We start from the raw sequence: 17720 nt of genomic DNA, 5'->3' as shown, positions 1-17720 counted from the left end.
TTTTTTTTTTTTTGTGAACTCACATTCTATGGGTGCCTCAGATTAGACCGTGCTAATGTTTTGTTTCGCATTTAACATAAAACATCAGGGTCAGCCAGTGAGATAATACATGCCAACAGCTGGGCCTGCATCTGGGGCTTCATGTAACCTGTGAGTGCAGATGTGGGTCAGTGCCTAATATTCTGAGTATTACGGGGGCTGAACTACAAAAGATTTATCCAGGACTGGACACAGGATTTTCTATTCATTCATTATTGTTACTCATACCGTTAAATAGATATAGCTGCACAACTGATGAGATATAAAGCAAATCTGAGGTAATATAGGTGAACCTTTCCCCATTGGAGATGCGTTTGTCAGTCACGTGTGCTCAGACGTGACATTTACACCTCATATGTCAATAGTTTTACACATGGACGTGTTAAAGTGGAGGCTGTGTAAGAACACATATATAGAAGGATATAGGCAGGGTGACAATTCCTGCTACTGAATGTCTCCCATTAGTGTTTTGATCCCTTTTGGCACAAGTGGCAAATCAAACAATGAAACAGAAGGCTCATAGTGTTTGCACCAGACATTTGTGTAAAACAAACACTTTCCAGCACAAAAAAAAAAAAAACAGAAAGGAAAAGAAAGCAAGAGAAGGAGGAGGAAGTATTTGTTGCAGCACTGAGCTGCATGAGCATATAAAAGGTAATGGGGGTATGAGAAGAAACTGTAAAGTAAAGAGCACTCAGTATAATGGACGTGAGCATGGAACTGCACTAAACTATCTGAAACTGCATCCATGGGGGGAATAACAACACCCTGAAGCACTCTTTAGCTTAAAAAAATACATATATTTGGACTCTTGAACATTTGATCATTGAAACCTGCAAACAAATACGGCACTTTGAGCAGAAATAACTTGTTGAAAGTATTATTGTTTCACAGACGTTGATGTCTGCTGGCAGACATTTCTAACCACTCCTTCAAGCAAATAGCCTTCAGCTGCGAGATGGGTTTCTTGTGTGACTGACAACTTTTCAATTTCTGGATCAGTTCTGACAGGCCCTTTCCCTAACCCTCCATATTCTTTTTTTTTTTTTTTCCAGCTATGCCTCATTAGAATCTGCCAGTGTCCCTAAAACAATTGCACCGCTGAGAAGTCTGCTTCAACTTCAGCATGACTTCATATGTATCATCCAGTTCTCGGGTATGACAGAATTCACAGCTGAATCCCTGATTGTAAGGTACCCGGTCCCCGAGACAACAAAGCGATCCCAGGCCATGACCTTTCCACCACCATGCTTCCCAGTTGGTATGAAATTCAGACAGAAAACGTGATGCAATGGTTCAGACTTCGTTATTTCCCAATAAAGAAGTTTCAATTACTGACAACACAGCACTAGATTCATCTGGCAAAATCAGTATGATAAATGTGATGAATCCTTTGTGTGGGTTTAGGAACTTCATTCATACGACGAAGTTGCACGTCATGATATTTTTTCTGTAGCAACTTTGAATTCACAATCAATGAGATTGTAAAGCTTGAAACCAATATGTGAAATTCACGTCAGGTTTCCAGTGATAAAGGGTTGTTACAAAGAAAGTAAAGATAACCTATTTCATTTCCATGAAAAACACCGTAGAGCCTCACAAGTCACCAAAAACGTAAATCTCATCCAAACTGGCCTGTGGGGAACGTCTTGACCACAATAAAAAAAATAAAAAGTGCAATGAATAAACATTCATATTCAATGTATCAGATGTGGACAAGGGTTGTTTTTCAAAGAACTTGAACAACAAAGGAAACAACAGACTGAATATATAAGTTATACTTGGAAATTATTTGAAAAACAAAGCCATTTTGACGATTGTGTACATCTTCCCTGCGCTGTCTTTTTCTTCGTTTATGCTAAATGCTCATAGGGACAAATGCCTGGGGTTTTGTAATTCCCCTCCTGTGAAACTGAATTCCAAATAACTCTTTGATGGTGTGTTTCAGAGGCACAGTGAGACCATAGGGGCTTCTGGTTTTTTTGAATATAAAGTTAACACAGGTTAAGGGAAGTAAAAATAGACAGCATTTATCATTTCCCATTTATCTGATCGGTGTCAGGATGAATAAATGCTATTCTACCCGCTCTCCTTGCTCCCTCTCTCTTCCCTATCTGCGAGGGCAGATTGGCATCTCTCCAGTAGCCAATAAGATTGGCTGCATAAATGGAATTGCCCCCTTCTCCTGAGTGTCAACTGAGAAAAAGAGAATGCGTTCACTGTTTACGAAACCATTGTGCTAAAATGCATCTCTGGTGCATCAAGTACTTAAGATGCAATTTTAGTAAACATTCTCAATCTGACACTGAATGCCCACAGACTAATCCAGCCCAAAGGCTTCACCATAAATACAAGAGAGGGACTTACCTGTCATATTTAATGCAGGGCAGGAGAGAGGTGGATCCAAACAGGATGCCAAAGAAGAAAAAGAGGAAAGACAAGGGAGGGGGGGATGTTAAAACATCTGTCTCTGCATTCTAATTTCTGACATCAAAACACAACTGTTATTAAATCTTTGTCTTTGAAGGTAAAAAGACATTTGCTTAATTCAAGAGCCCATTTTTCAGAGACAAGCAGACAGCACAAGAATGCAACAGATTGCTGTGGAATTAGACAGCCTATGGCAGAGTACACTGGCATATTTGCATTGCACAGGCCAGAGAGTCTGCAGTACCACAGTTAAACTGACGGTGCATTTAATGTCTGACTTGCCACAGCCATTGTACTTGACAGCGGAAAAAAGGGAGAGCAGAAAGACAGCCCTTTATGCGGGGGACTATGCTGACAAAGAGCTGTGATGGCCAGCAGTGACAACAGCATCCCATTTTGCCAACCAAGCACCGCACCAATACAAGTCTATATAAGTTTATAGCACACCTATGTATCTGCAATTTTATAGGGCTGTACCTTAGGAAGGGAGGGTTCGGTCACATCAATCCAGCAGGTTGCATTGTTAGAACTGCGGCCTGCCACTCGATACAGATTGGATTGGGCATTCGATGACTTTTTTTTTTTCTTTCCTTTTGTAATTCAGTAAACGTTATTAAACATAATTTAATGCATAATTAAAGGAAACATTGCCTTTTTCCAGAGCATTCTGGTGCTGAATGCTTGTATTGGATATTAGATGTGTTGCATCAAGTAAAGCCGGAGAAAAATGGCGGTCAGGGGATTCCTTGCTTCGGCAGGATTCTTTACAGATTATTAAAAAAACAATAATAATAAAAATAGAACTCTTAATGAACACAATGTGCGGTGGTTGTCACTATAAATTATGTTGGGCTTTTTTTTTTTTTTTTGCAATGCTATACAAATAATATTTTTGACTACTTGTCAAACATTAACATATTAAGATCTGGATAAATGTTAGCGCACCCTCTTCATATACAGCTGCAAAGTCTGTTCCAGGTGATCTCATAGGACCAAAAAAGCATTTTTATTGTGATTCCCTCAAATAATGTCCCATCAAGATCCACACATGCAATCCTACTCGTACATGTGGATCACTCTTCCATTAATATGTCATAAAATCAGTTCTTCTGTAAGACTGACGAAGCCAAACCACATTTTTACCACCAAAACTTTGCAGAAATGGAAGAAAAAACAAGGGAGATGGGATGAAAATTACTTTCAAAATGTCTGAATTTATTGGGCATGAGGCCATACCAAAAAGCAAACCGTCTGCAATGCTGGAAAAAAAACCCCGTCACTTTTTCTACCCATCCATTCATTTGATACGAGGAGAAACATCTGCATTCACTTTCAGGGATTTCTATTTCTATTAGTGTGCTCGCACAATAATTCCTTTACAACAACTTCAAACATGGTGCGACATTGAAAACAGCTTCTGATTCACGAGTCGTGAGATATTCTAGGATTTTTATTTTTGCGAATGTGCAAACTACCCTGTGGTAGATCATATGTCAATTTGCCAACATGAGAAGTAATCAGAGTTCCGGAATACAAACAGCACTTGATTTTATACCTTGGTTTGAGGGATGATATTTTCACACACTATAAATCTGCTTTCATCCAGGCTCCTCCTCGTCGTTTCCCTTCACAAACGCCATTAGAAATATTCAGCGGTTCTTTGTGTGCACCGTGCTGCTTATGTGATGGTTTTTTTGTTTTTTTTGTCTATCCTCTACATTTGTGGGTTATTGCCTTTCCAAGTTGAATACTGTCAAAAAATTAAAGAAGCAGTTTAAAAGGACAAGCTTGTTTATGTCAGCTTTTCTCCCTTTGCTAGTAAAATGCTCAAGAAATCAATCACATTTAGTGCATAAATTCACATCTGTTATAGCACTGTTACCACTTGATGGATGGCAATTTGAGACCGAATGAAGTGAAATATACAGTGAATTTACGAGGAATGTCAACCTTGCAATATGAGGCTACATTTTCTGTTTGTAAGCCATTACTTTCTATATCTTGACTGCTCTAACAGAAATGTTCTCAATGCAGAAGCAAGCTGTTCTACAATGAATCCAATAACTTTTAATAATAGGCCTAATAACCTTACGAACAAAATGCTTTTGCAATCGGAGCACTGAAGCTAATGTTTTGTGACCGCAATATTGCTTTTAGTTAATGCATTGCAAATTCCACTTGGCTGTAGTCTTGCAGTGAGTATGCTGGGGAACAAATTAGAAATTCACATGGCATCATTAAATAGGAGCAAGGTGCAAGTAAAACAGAGAAGTGCCTTTGTGTTTTGAGCCACAGTTTTTCGTTTACAGTGCAAACTTTAATATGACAAAGCCCAGATGGCCATCCGAGATGTGGGAGTGTGGCAAATTGGAGGACGTAAGTGCGGAAAATGCCTAGAAACACATACAGTCAATTTTATGGCCACATAAACCTTCTGTCATAACATGAAGACTCAATGGCATTTGTAGAAAAGAATCAAGAGATACACATCAAATCCACTGAAGTTGTCTGTTACTATATGGACAACCAGCAATTGAAAACATGAGACTGTAGTTATATTTACTGTAAAAAAGTGGGTCACAAATCAGTAAGCTTTCACCGAGGTTTGACAGACACAAAAAAATGACCAGTCTTTACATTTGACATATTCTAATAATGCAAGGACCACAATGCATGGAGTCAGTTTGGTGACAACAATAGCAACCGGTGGTTAATCCAAAGAAGAGCTCTGCTATGTCCAATATCGTGTTCATTGTCTCTTGCCTGTGGATCGCAGCTTGTCTTCAATAAATTATACTTTGCGCTTGATCAGCAAGATTTGAGTTTAACACCTATACTCCCTACTAGGACACCTAATCCCCCAAAGAAACAGGAGTAGTAGGTTTTCACACAGATCTGCCTCATGCGTTTGAACGATTCTGACAACCGTAAACCGCTAAGTGTCAACTTCAGCAACATTAATTCAATCAGTCTCATAATCAAAATGGTTGCTCCGAGCCCCTGCTGCAGGGCTTAGTGATGGTGTGCTAAGAATGAAAAGGCACATTAAAATGGGCTGGAGCATGCAATCCCCCAAAAAGGCATTTGCTGCGCTCTGCATGCGCCAAGGACATGCAACAGTAAGGTCAGGATCACACATTGGCAGAATACTGAATAAGTCGGACTCCTCAGCTGGGATTCCTGATTCCACCTCAACCCTCTCCTGCCCACTGGTAAAATGTCTCACCGCTCTGCATACATCGAAAACTCCCGACACGCAGCGCAAAGTCTGTGGCACGGGCTTTGTGCAATGCTAAAATACAAACAAAGGAGAAAAAGGAGAAATTGAGCTGAACTGTCTCCATCTGAGTGCTGCAAAGGGCCCTTGAAGCGTCTTGAAACTGTTGCTAAGCAACCGCAAAGTCAGCTGCAGTCCACCTCTTTGCTATTTATCATTCAAAATGAAGTGGGAAAAGCTCATGACTTTGCAAATCCGATGCCATCTCTTGTATTCAACTCTCACCCCGCAGCTCTGTGGCAATAGAAAACCAAAAAGTCTCACTCGCTTTTCTTTATAGAAAAAGTTAGGCTTTTTGGAATGCTCCAAGCTCTAAAAAAAAAAGAAAAAAAAAAAGGCAAAAGTGTTCTGGTAGGATACAAGCAAGGTGCCCCAGGTGACTAAGCGACGGATTAAATCCTTCAGATCCACTAAAACAATTACAAAGACAACACTGGTTGCCAAGAAGGTGTCCAGTGTAATGACCTGTTTTGCTCATTGCAGAAACCAAAGACACAAAGTTCAGTCAATGCATGAATGTTGAGCTTGTTAGTCAGAAACTATCTGTGCTTTGGATTGGGTCAAACTGTATTCTTGGAAAATCTCTTAAAGGATCCAAAGCTGACCATGATGCCAGTGAGTGTTGTGGCTGTAGGGATGTATGGATGTTAAACAAAAAAATCTAATTAAAAAAAAAAAAGGTGAAATTTAGAGTCAGACAGAGCTTTTTTTCAGTATTCATTTTCTGTGCCACTGAAAAAGGAACTGACAGTATGCACTTTTTGGGGGGTTTAATTTCATCTGCATGGCCCCTTTAGGCAAGTGTTGTCTCTTCCATCTCGAAAGCATTTGAGACTGGAGTGTGGGAGTAGGTATGATAGTTGTTGTTTGGAGCTGGCACTAATGAAACCCATGGGTCCGTGATGACAATGGAAGGATGTCTGATGGGGGGGGGGGGGGGCTGGGAGGGAGGGGATACAGTCCAGTTTGTACTTGTTTTGCTTTTCTGTCCATATGTGTCAATTCATATTGATTCTCAAAAATGGTGTGTTTTGTATATAATATACAGAAATATTTTAACATATTTTATCAAGAATAATAACAAACCATTGAGACAACACCATCATATATTTGACAACAAGCCGTTTGCAGGAAAATGAAATGACCACAACCCTTTCTAACTGGAGTATCCCAGTCCTGGTCCTGGAGGCCTACCGTCCTACATGTTTAATGTCGTTCCCATTTGCAACACACCCGATTGGGCTTTTGTACAAGCTTGAGGATCATTGGATTCATATGTGCTGAAGCAAGGAGACGTTTAAAACATGCATGATATTGGCCATCTAGGACCAGGACTGGAAAATTCCTGCTGGGCCTGACTAAACATCCTCCTAAACCTACAACCAAGAGCTGATAACCTGATTCAATTTGCTTTGAGACGCTGTCTTCTCCTCAATTTTGAAGTATGAATTTGAAGTTTGTAGTCAAAGTCAAAGCTGTACTTTTATTGCTCCGTCCTACAGAAATGTCACCAGAAATTCAAATGAGGTCAAATTAGATCTGTTTTTAAAGTTGAGTCTGAAAGTACAGGGGAGCACTTCAAGAACTTCCTTGTTGAATGTTAGACTTTAGTGTAGAGAAGATCTAATCGAATGCAAAACTCTAACTTAGCATTTAGATATTTCAGCTCCTGAATGATACAACAAATTGGATTCTAATTTCTCAGCCTGTGGGTCAAAGCTTGAAATGCATTGTCCATGCTTGAATTCATAAGACCATGGGCTCACATTTTTTTGTTTTTTTGTTTTGATACTTGAATTTGTCTGAGTCAACAAGTACCGCAGAAAGACATATTTCGACTTCCCTACACTAAATCATTGGAGAGGTTCTGAAATTAATCAAGTCACGAGGTGATTTTCATATACAGCGTTTTATCCTGTCCTAAATAAATGTCTCATTCTCTCACAATACCACACCAAACAATAAAATACCAACTTTTTGAAGCTTAACATATGCAACACGGAGATACTAAATAACACCTTTTCTTTGACAGCCTTTTTGAATCCATGCTGCGCTGTTACAAGGACACTTGTGCAGCTTCTATACCTCCATTCATACAGGGAACACACTGAATGTTTCACAGTCTCTTGTGTCCTGGACACTCCAGTCTGAAAGGAGCTTTGCTTGGCTGCACAGGACTTGACAATTGTACTTTTTTTTCCCCCCAAATGCCCAGTCTTTTATACCAAGGTATGTGCAGAAAAACTCCAAATCCACAGCAATCACCAAAAGTATTTTTCTCACAAATGCAGCCACAAGAAGATTTGGCTGTTTTGTGATTGTAGTTCCCTCTGCAGCGTCACACCTTTACTGGCTTCAGTTCATATCTAGTTTCAGACATGTAGCGACTTATCCTTCTGTCTCAATGCCATTTACTGTAGTTAAACATAACATTGTTTTTATTAATCAAAAAAAATAAAAAGTACTTTCCTCCAAATAGTACATTTTATTGTGAGGCCTAGAATCAATAGTCAGTTCCAAATGTTTCAATCAAAAGTCTATAGGATGTTACAACAAGGTTGTATACCCTTTTACAAAAAAAACATAGAGGAATGGATTCCTATGATAGAATTTGTTCAGCATTAAATTGTGAAATATATGTGATTGTTGCCACGTTCACATTTCCACTGAATTCATTTGTCTACATTACTTTCTCTAAAGAAAAGTTGAAAAATAAAGTCTAAAACGGAACTTCAATATCACCTAAGGTGTAAAGCTTTGCCTATTTAATTACAGCAGATGTTCTGTGAAGTGTGACGTTTCTGTTGCTCGTAATAATAAACAACAAATTCATGTAACTCAAAGTATGATGCAGTATGAAGCTATCCATGTGATTCATTTATAGCAAGTCATGCCAGATTGATCCCATTTCCCGTTTTGATGGACATTATTAAGGCAATATGATGTTTACTATCAGGGTAGAATTTCTTGACATTATAAAACTATACTACCTGAGAGACGATAAACCACATTATTGACTGACTCAGAAGAACAGATTCAAAAGCAATTTGTTCTGGGAATGAAGTGTAAATCATTTTTAAACAGGCATTTTAGGTGTTTGCGAAGCATTAATTTTCTCAATTGTTAGATGCCAACTTTAAATGAAATATCCAGGAAAGAAAAATGCATTGGTAGTTACATTAAATTGGTGAGGTGAAAGATGCATGCATTGATTTTTATTTTCTATTCTGGCATTAATTGCTCATTTTGTATGGTTGTACTGGTATAGTGTAGTAATATGGTATGTTATAATCTGATATATTTATTTGAACTTTGCTCCATCTCTATTCACCATCAATAATGATGTTTTACTGTAGCTGAATTGTTAGCTTTTTTTTTGATTGATTTTGAATAAAAACTGATGCCCATTCAGTGATCTATGAGGAAAAGCAGCAAAACCAATTCAGCAAACTAGCTATTGCAGAAGCGATAGAGAAAACACCAGATAATAAAAGCAGGTTAAAGGTTTGGAGGACAGAAAGTGAGCAAAGCCACAATCCAAGACAACCAGATGGTCCCTGGAACAAGCATCACCCAGAGCTGCGTAGCCCCCCCCCCGACACACACACACACACACACACACACACACACACACACACACACACACACACACACACACACACACACACACACACACCATCATCTTTCCATCATCCTTAAAGTGCTTTTTAAGAATGGCATTATACACATCCGTCGTGTTTGTGCACAGCTGGATTTCTGTTATTACGGTCATAATGTTGCAAAATGGTGACAATCGGATGTTGTTTTTTTTGGGGGGGAGCGAGCGATAACATGGGATTATTGAATTTGAGACACACTGCAGTCTCTGATCAGTTTCTCTCTCTCGGTTAAAATCCTCTTGTTTTTCTTGTAATTTTGGTTTATATATCTGTATTCAGCAAGCCTCCATCTCTTTGGAAAAAAAAAAAAGCGTGTCTTTTCAGCACCTTTTTTGAGTAAAAGGTGACTTGAGAGAGGATGAGAGAGACATATCTAACAATCTTGAACAAATGGTTTTTATTTCCTTGGATGAAGCAAAGCACAAAGTAATCAGCGAGCAACCTTTCTCGCCCCGTCTTTCACAAGCCCACACACCGACACGTCCCACACTCGCGGATATACTGGAGAGGAGAATATGAGCTTGTTATTGGCCACATTATAGGGAGACTCATCAATCAATCATGAAATAACGGTGAGGCCATCTCGCATGGGGCCCTGCAGTCACACCACCGAGCATGAACGGATTCTCCCGACCTCGTGGACACACATGACTCAAAATCAAATCGCAAAAGCCATTTCATTAATCCGAGCAGTAATTCAATAGCTGTAATCATTTACTAAACGCTCGGTGAAAAAATTGAATCTCATGCCAGAAACCCTTCAATTCTACACTGTGCAGCACTAGAAGGACCAACACGCACTGTGCCTGGACATTACACCACAAAAACAACAAAATCATCTTACAGTCTAAAATGAGCTTAAAGTATTTTTTTGGCTCTTGGGGGGAATTTAAAAGTGGGATGCTCTGTTGTCCATTAAACAAGGAAACAACTAGAAGGCCACAAGACAAATGAGCTTTATGGAGAATACTGGCATGCATGTTTTGGTCTATAACCGCCATAAGGGTCTCCGTAGGGGGTAGTGAGAAGGGATGCGCTCTCCAGTCATTGTTGTTTTGAGAGGCCACTGAGCCTCTTGATCCCTGGGTAATCTCCAGCTATCCGTCTGAGTTATCACCTCTCCTGATTTAGGTCACCCTGGCTGCTTTCGGTTTTTAGGTTGTCCACCATCCCCCCACAGAGCACATGCACAGAAAATCCCACATGCAATGAGACAAGAAGATAAACAGGAGCCCTGGATGCATGAAAGCACACACATTAAACTGCAATGGCCAGTAAAAAGTGTTGCTCACCGATAAACACACACACACACACACACACACACACACACACACACACACACACACACACACACACACACACACACACACACACACACACACACACACACACAAAGAATGTGCAAATAACAAAAATAAATAAATTAAGACGAGAAGAAAGTCAAACTTTCATGGGATGCTACCGAATTAATACTTTTTCCATCACACCGCAGGGAAATTAAATCATTTTCTAACAAGATATCTAACAGTGAGCTGTACTACCTATCCCCATGATGGGATATCAAAAATGAGAGAGTGAAGGGCATGGGCAGTGGGTGAGTGCTTCACTTCCAATCCAATTCTGAAAAGGATCCAGTTCATTTCTGGGGCTGAGAGCTTATCTGTGATTTTGTATGTCCCCGCTCTGCGTACATTAGTTTTCTCAGGACTCTGTCTGTGGCTTCCTCCCGCAAACCAAAGACATCCATGCTGAGTTAAATTGAGACTCTTAAGTTTCCCGTCAATATCAGTGTCTGTCTTTGTGTTAGCTCTGTGATGAACTAACAACACGCACAGGATGTATGTTGCCTTTCACCCATTGTCACCTGGGATCAACTCCAGGGACCCAAATAAAGATAGGACTGCATAGATGGATGGATGGATGGATGGATGGATGGATGGATGGATGGATGGATGGATGGATGGATGGATGGATGGATGGATGGATGGATGGATGGATGGATGGATGGATGGATGGATATAATCAGCTCTGGCATGTACTAATATGGAACAGTTGTCATACCACTTAATTAGTACATAGATTTTGTTTAATTAGGATTAATTGATTTCATTCATATAAAGTACTCTTTCATTAATTCAGTTTTTCTTTTTCTTCTATTCAATACGATTTCCCTCACAGACGTCGTATGTTCGACGACATTCCATCTAAAGAACTGGACATTTTGGGAAGGTTTTTCGGCTGGTTCTATCATAAAACCAGGCTGCGTTTACACACAGAGGGATTATTTTTCTTTGTACAATGCATCAATCGTCTGTGCTTTGAATGACCACGAGTCTTTCTATGCATCTCTGTACCAGAGGAAGAAAAAAAAATAAAAAATACTTAACACATGGCCTGCATATGTGTGTGGACTGTATATTTAGGTCTTTTTGCAGGTACATTCAGACTAGGCTGTGGGCCACCGAAACCAAAATACACATAGACAGGACTGTGCGGAGGAAACGCAACATGTACAGAATTGCCTGTTCACCAAACATTTGCTTGTTCCTCTGTAGAATTAATTTTTAAAAGGATCAGAGGGAGGAAGGCCTCATGTTTAGTCAGACCATGGACCTGTTACGCCACCAACACCTCCCTTACCTCGCCCATACTAAACAACGTGTCTCTCTTGCTCCATATTATTACCTTAAAGGCAACACTCCTAAGCTCTGTGACTAACAGTTCTCTCTGCAGCCCTTGAGGAAGACTAATATCCTGTCTTCCTGTGTCGTAATGAAAAAACGTGGGTCAGGAATAAAGGATGGAAAAGTGAGAATAAAGCATCGGCTGCTCGCAGGCCTGGCCTGGGAGGGTTACCAGCTCATGTATGCAATATAATATCAAACAAAGGTCATTTTGATACCATCAGCTGCGGGCGCAAAACCACTCGTAATCCACATCTAGTAATCCTCTTCTTGTAAATACTGTTTATCATCTTGTGGATACGAATGACTGGTTGCATTGAGTTTATTATGCTGTGTTCCTATTGTCATTAGAACTTCTGATTGTGTGTTTAATTGCTTGCCAAAATGTAGACATAATACATTATTTCCAAACGTATGACAGTCAAAGTATTATATATATATATATATATATATATATATATATATATATATATATATATATATATATATATATATATATAAAAAAATATATAAACATTTTTAAAAGTCATCTGTCAAATAGTAGAAACATTTAAATAGTGTAAATTGCAACAGTTAAAATACATTGAGAAAAAAAAAATGAAGACGTAACGAAATTAATTAGTAAAAAACAAGCATTGAATTCTGACAAGACCGTGACCCATTTTACAGATCCGAGGGTGTTTATAACCGCCAATTTGTGAACAAAACGAGCAACAGTAGTGCACTGAAAACTAAATGCATCTATTCAGGAATTCCTGACCCACTGGGTCAACGGCACCCTGTCGCTCCAGGCTTCCTTCCAAATGCAAGTTCTCATGCTCTTGACCTCTGCATAGATGCCAGGGAGGATGGGTGAAAACAGCATGTTCAGTGGTGCTTTCCAATATATAATACATCATTTGCCATTACGCAGTCAGTATCCCAGTCTCACTGCAACACTGGGCCATTGTTTGAGGAGAACAGATGACATTGGTTAGAGTTAAAAGAACGATTCATCATCCAGGTCATGGGTGCTCTTGACAGCATTTCCTGCAGACGACTGGCCTGTATAGTGCCCTTCTCAAATCCACACGTTCACAGACAACATATTTCTCATGCTTTCTCATTACTGCTGATAAGGGAAGGTTTCGTTTAATATTGCTTTTGTCTCCTCTTTCGTTCAAAGTGAAAAGCAGAATGCCGTAAAATTGACACCGCCTCCTCCAATCTCCATGTTTTTTGCCAACAATACTATGAATGTGACACACATAGAATATAGAAATAAGCATATCCATATATAAAAATGCATGCTTTACAAAGCTATCATTATTCAAAATAATGATACACCTTCACCTGTAGTTACAAACATGAAGGCTTCATGAACACAACCTCATTTCAATATCTGGACAATTAATCTGTCATTATTGAAATTGCATGCGTCCACGTAATAATCACACCATCATTATCTGGTCACATGATTACTCCTTAAGGCTTACGAGCCCAGCGAATAGGAGGGCAAACTCTTCTGAACTTATGAATGACACTGTGCTGACTGAGTTAAATCCATTACAAACACACAGGATACACTTTGCTGTAAAACCTCAACCAGAATAACCTTCAAAAAAAAAAAAAAAAAAAAAAAAAAAATGCATTTGGACATGTCACCAAGAAACACAAACAAATGCAAACAGACAGGCATCTTTTTCCCCTTTTGTAGGTGGCAGTAGAGAAGCTGGCCAAGACAATTTGTGTTGTGTGAGTTTGCCATCAAACTTTCATGGGGTAATCTCTGCAAAAGGTAACAGTTTCTGACATTCCCACCCACACTAGGCCTTAAGGAACCTCCACCCCCCCCCCCCCCCCCCCCCAAAAAAAAGGGCAACAGTGAAGCCTGAGGTCTGTGTCTCACTGCTGATTCCTAATGTTAACAGAGGCACCTGCAGCAGTCAGTGTGTAGAAGGAGGGATGTATATGTTTTAAAAGTCAAGAAGAAACAAATAATAATAAAACAGTGAGAAAAAAAATCCCTCATCCTCCACAACCCCCAGTGCAGAAGAACGTTATCCACTTTGAGCCACAGTTCATTCAATAAGCCGGTATGCACATGCATCATTCATGGCTCGCTTTTTTTTAGTGGCTTTGAAAACAAAGCTGTTTATAATATGATGCACTGGCTGGTTCTCTCTGATCATTTCTCTAAGTTAGAAAAAAAAAAAAAAAAAAACCCCGGCAAGGACGGAGCGCGAACCGTTTGTATCGATCGTCGTAAAGTCAAGGTAAATCGGCTGGATGTCAAGAATGCATGAAGAAAAAAAAGAAAAAAAGCCCCATGATAAAGAGCTGATGTAGACTACTACACTGCAAACTCTAAGCACACCAAAGCTCCAAGGTATGAATGAAATCCGTTTGCATTATGGAACACAGTGGAGAGAAATACATGTCGAATGATTGAGGAAGAGAGGAGTGGAGGGGAAAATCAAAGCATGTGCTTTCCCAGTGACTCGGTGAGTCGTCTTAGGAGGTGCTGATTAGCTACGGAAGATCAAAAAGTAACAGTAAGTCAACGACAGCTCGGTTGTATACAGTGGTATAAAGATTCTGGGTACAATGACACAATTTTCAATTTATTTTTTTTATTTTTTTGGGATTATGTATGTATGGAAGTGTAATATGAAGCTTAAATGTAACTGCTTCTACTTGTGACCCTTTGTTTTCGTATTTCTTAACAAATCTGTCAAATGATTTTAATCACATATCCACCTTGGAAAACATGGAAATACACGTTTGAATTTAAATACATCATGTATTGAACGGTGATCGTGAGACCTTCTAAGAAACCGTGCCCACTGGTTAACATGCGGAGTGAAATGCATTTACTGAGGAAGAGTAACAGTTCCCAGATTACTTAAAGGGGTCATATTATGCAAAATTCACTTTCTAATGGTTTTCCAACAGTAATATTTGTCCCCATGCCTGGAATGATGCCCCAGAAGTAAAGAAAATCTCTCTCCCAGGCTTGTTTCATTAGAAAGAAAGAAAAAAGAAAAAACGCTCAAACGAGTGAATCAGAAATCAAACCCTATATAGTGTCATCGTGGGTTTAGCCAATCCCAATCAAGGTAAGCCCTCCATTGGACCCTCCCACAATTAGACAGCTCTGCTCGGGCACATGGCACCACGAAAGGAAGAGCTTCCTCCACTCCCCAATATGGGCATGTGTGGGCGGGGACAGGCCAGCTCACAAAAACACAGCAGATTCTGGATGCAGCTCCTATGATCCAATATTCAAATGGAGGGAAATCAAGGAAAAGCTGGATTTGGGGAAATAAACTTTGAATACAATGTTTGTGGACCAACGAGGCCCATGTGAAAGAGTTGGAAAGCTGTATAATATGACCTCTTTAAGAATGATTGGACAGTCAGAAGCTACACCTACTTCAATGAGTGCAGTTAGAATACACTGACGCTATGTTTGTGTGTACGTCTGTGCACGTGTGTGCGTCTGTGTGTGTGTGTGTGGGGGGGGGGACTGCGGCACTTTACAGTTTAAAACACATTCAGCTACTCAAACACTGATGTGAGTAAAGCTGCCATGCCAGATGCTCGAAAAGCCTAGAGGTCTAACCTGAAGTTCATTCAGTCTGTTTCCCACCCAAAAAAAAAAAAAAAAAAAGCATGGACGGGAGGAAGTGAGCCTTCAACAATGTGATCAGGATGAGTCACCTTCCCACCTGAGATCGATCTCACACTCTTTGAGGGAAATAACTTTCAAAAGATCTGACAAAAACAAATGATAATTGCTGTATGTCCATCCTTAGAGGATCACTGTGTAGACAACAAGGATCCTCAGACAGATGGAGGCCCATCTGAGCATACCCGCCTACCAAAAGAGCCATCAATCAAAGTATGAGTGTCTTAATGGGAACAGGTTGACATGTTACGTCTTTCAGTGCACAGCATAAGTTACCTGAGTGTGTTTTCTTTGGTCTACTTCCACAGTGCAAAAGCAGGCTTTAGGCTAAGTGCACGACTAAAATTGCCTTGATAAGAAAGTGATGGTCTGTCTCTCTGTATTTGCGATGTGTTCAGACTGTATTCTGAGCCCCACCATTGTCCCATGATCCTTCTTGGTGCTTTATGACACCAACTTGAAAAAAAAACGTGGTATAGAACATTGCTTGATGGCTTCAAAAAATAAACTTCCAAACACGGGTGTTAATAAAGTATTTTAAGAAAAGTCGGTTCATTAGAGAACCAAGGACCAAATCCATCCTGTTACCACAGTCAAGCTGCACAATCTCCTTTCTTCACGACGGGCACCCCAACAGAAGTCTCTCCCCCGCTGCTGGCTTACACATTTGGAACCATGAGGCACCCACTAGACTTTACAATCCAACATGTCAGCGTCTGTGGAGAGCTCTAGTTGTTCATGTTTTGTGCCTCGCTGCCTGGGGGGTTGAGGGCTTGGCAGTGCTCTCCACTTGACTAATTAAAGCCTAAACAAGTGCATAAGTAAATACAAATGGGGCCCACCATTTACGAGGATCTTCCACGAGAATGTTGTATTTACAGTAGCATCCGGCTTTTAGAAACCTACACTCTTACTCTCATTCGGTCCAACAGGAAGGGGCACAATTAGAGACACAAAGACGGTCTTTGTGTCTCTGCCTGAGTGTGTATTTGCGAGTTTATGAGAGGAAAAGAAGAAGAAAGGGAGAATAAATGAGATAGGGGAGGAATGAGAGACAGACACAGAGGGAGAGGGTGAAAAACTAGCACCCTGCGATGCACTGGGATGATTTGCACAGCCATATTTAGCTCAAGCCGCTTGCTATCTCAGGTCTGAGGCAATAAACCACAGTCCCCTTCAAGAGAGCTGTAAACACCCTGCAAACAGATTGTACCTGAGGAAATTTTTACCAATTGTTTTCATTTATTGAGGCTTTTGTGGGCCCCATTAGACCTTATAATAAAAGCAGAGATTACACAAACAGTCATTTGCATCTCGATCAAATGAATATTTGTCTTACCTGGCATGAACACTGCCTGCACAGTTATCAGCGAAATGATGATGCGCTCCAGCACCATTATAGCCTAAACAGTGAAAATTAAAGATATAGTTTGGTCGTTTAGGGTAGGTGCTTATTTGCTTTTAGTGTTGAGATGAGGAGATGAGTAGAATAGGACAAAGGCTGAAAATGGAGAGAACAAGCTAAAGTCTTCATATATAATGAAATGCATTTACCATTAACGCATGAAATTGACATAAAAATGACGCATTTGGGCTATTTTGAAAACTGATTTATTGTTTTGTTTCGACTTGAAATCAGAAATTGAGCTATACAATGTATAATGACATAATTAAACATTATTGTAATGTTTAATTATGTATAATGACATAATTAAACATTACAATAATTGTGTTGCATGTCTTGTTTAAGCCGTATGTTCAAATATCCTGTTGATATGAGGCAGTTTCCCCAAACCAGTAAAATTAATTCAATGAATTCCGGATATGCTTGTAACGTGATATTTTTGATGCACTCCTTTGCTCACTGTGCCTTCGCTTTGTGTCTTTTTTTGCTTTTATTATCTTGAAGCCATGCCACAGATCAATTACACAAATGTTAACCAACCAAAAGAGACGTTAGG

At 39.8% G+C, this 17720-nt stretch overlaps 1 protein-coding gene across 2 annotated transcripts in view; it reads right to left on the bottom strand.

Moving 5' to 3' along the window:
• ctnna2 (catenin (cadherin-associated protein), alpha 2) overlaps positions 1 to 17720 on the bottom strand; it is a 349228-nt gene that overhangs the window by 153294 nt on the left and 178214 nt on the right. The window lies entirely within an intron of this gene.

This window comes from Lipophrys pholis (assembly GCF_963383615.2).
Source record: "Lipophrys pholis genome assembly, chromosome: 5".
In the NCBI taxonomy this organism is placed as follows: domain Eukaryota; kingdom Metazoa; phylum Chordata; class Actinopteri; order Blenniiformes; family Blenniidae; genus Lipophrys; species Lipophrys pholis.
This window is presented reverse-complemented; position numbering and strand designations above follow the sequence as displayed.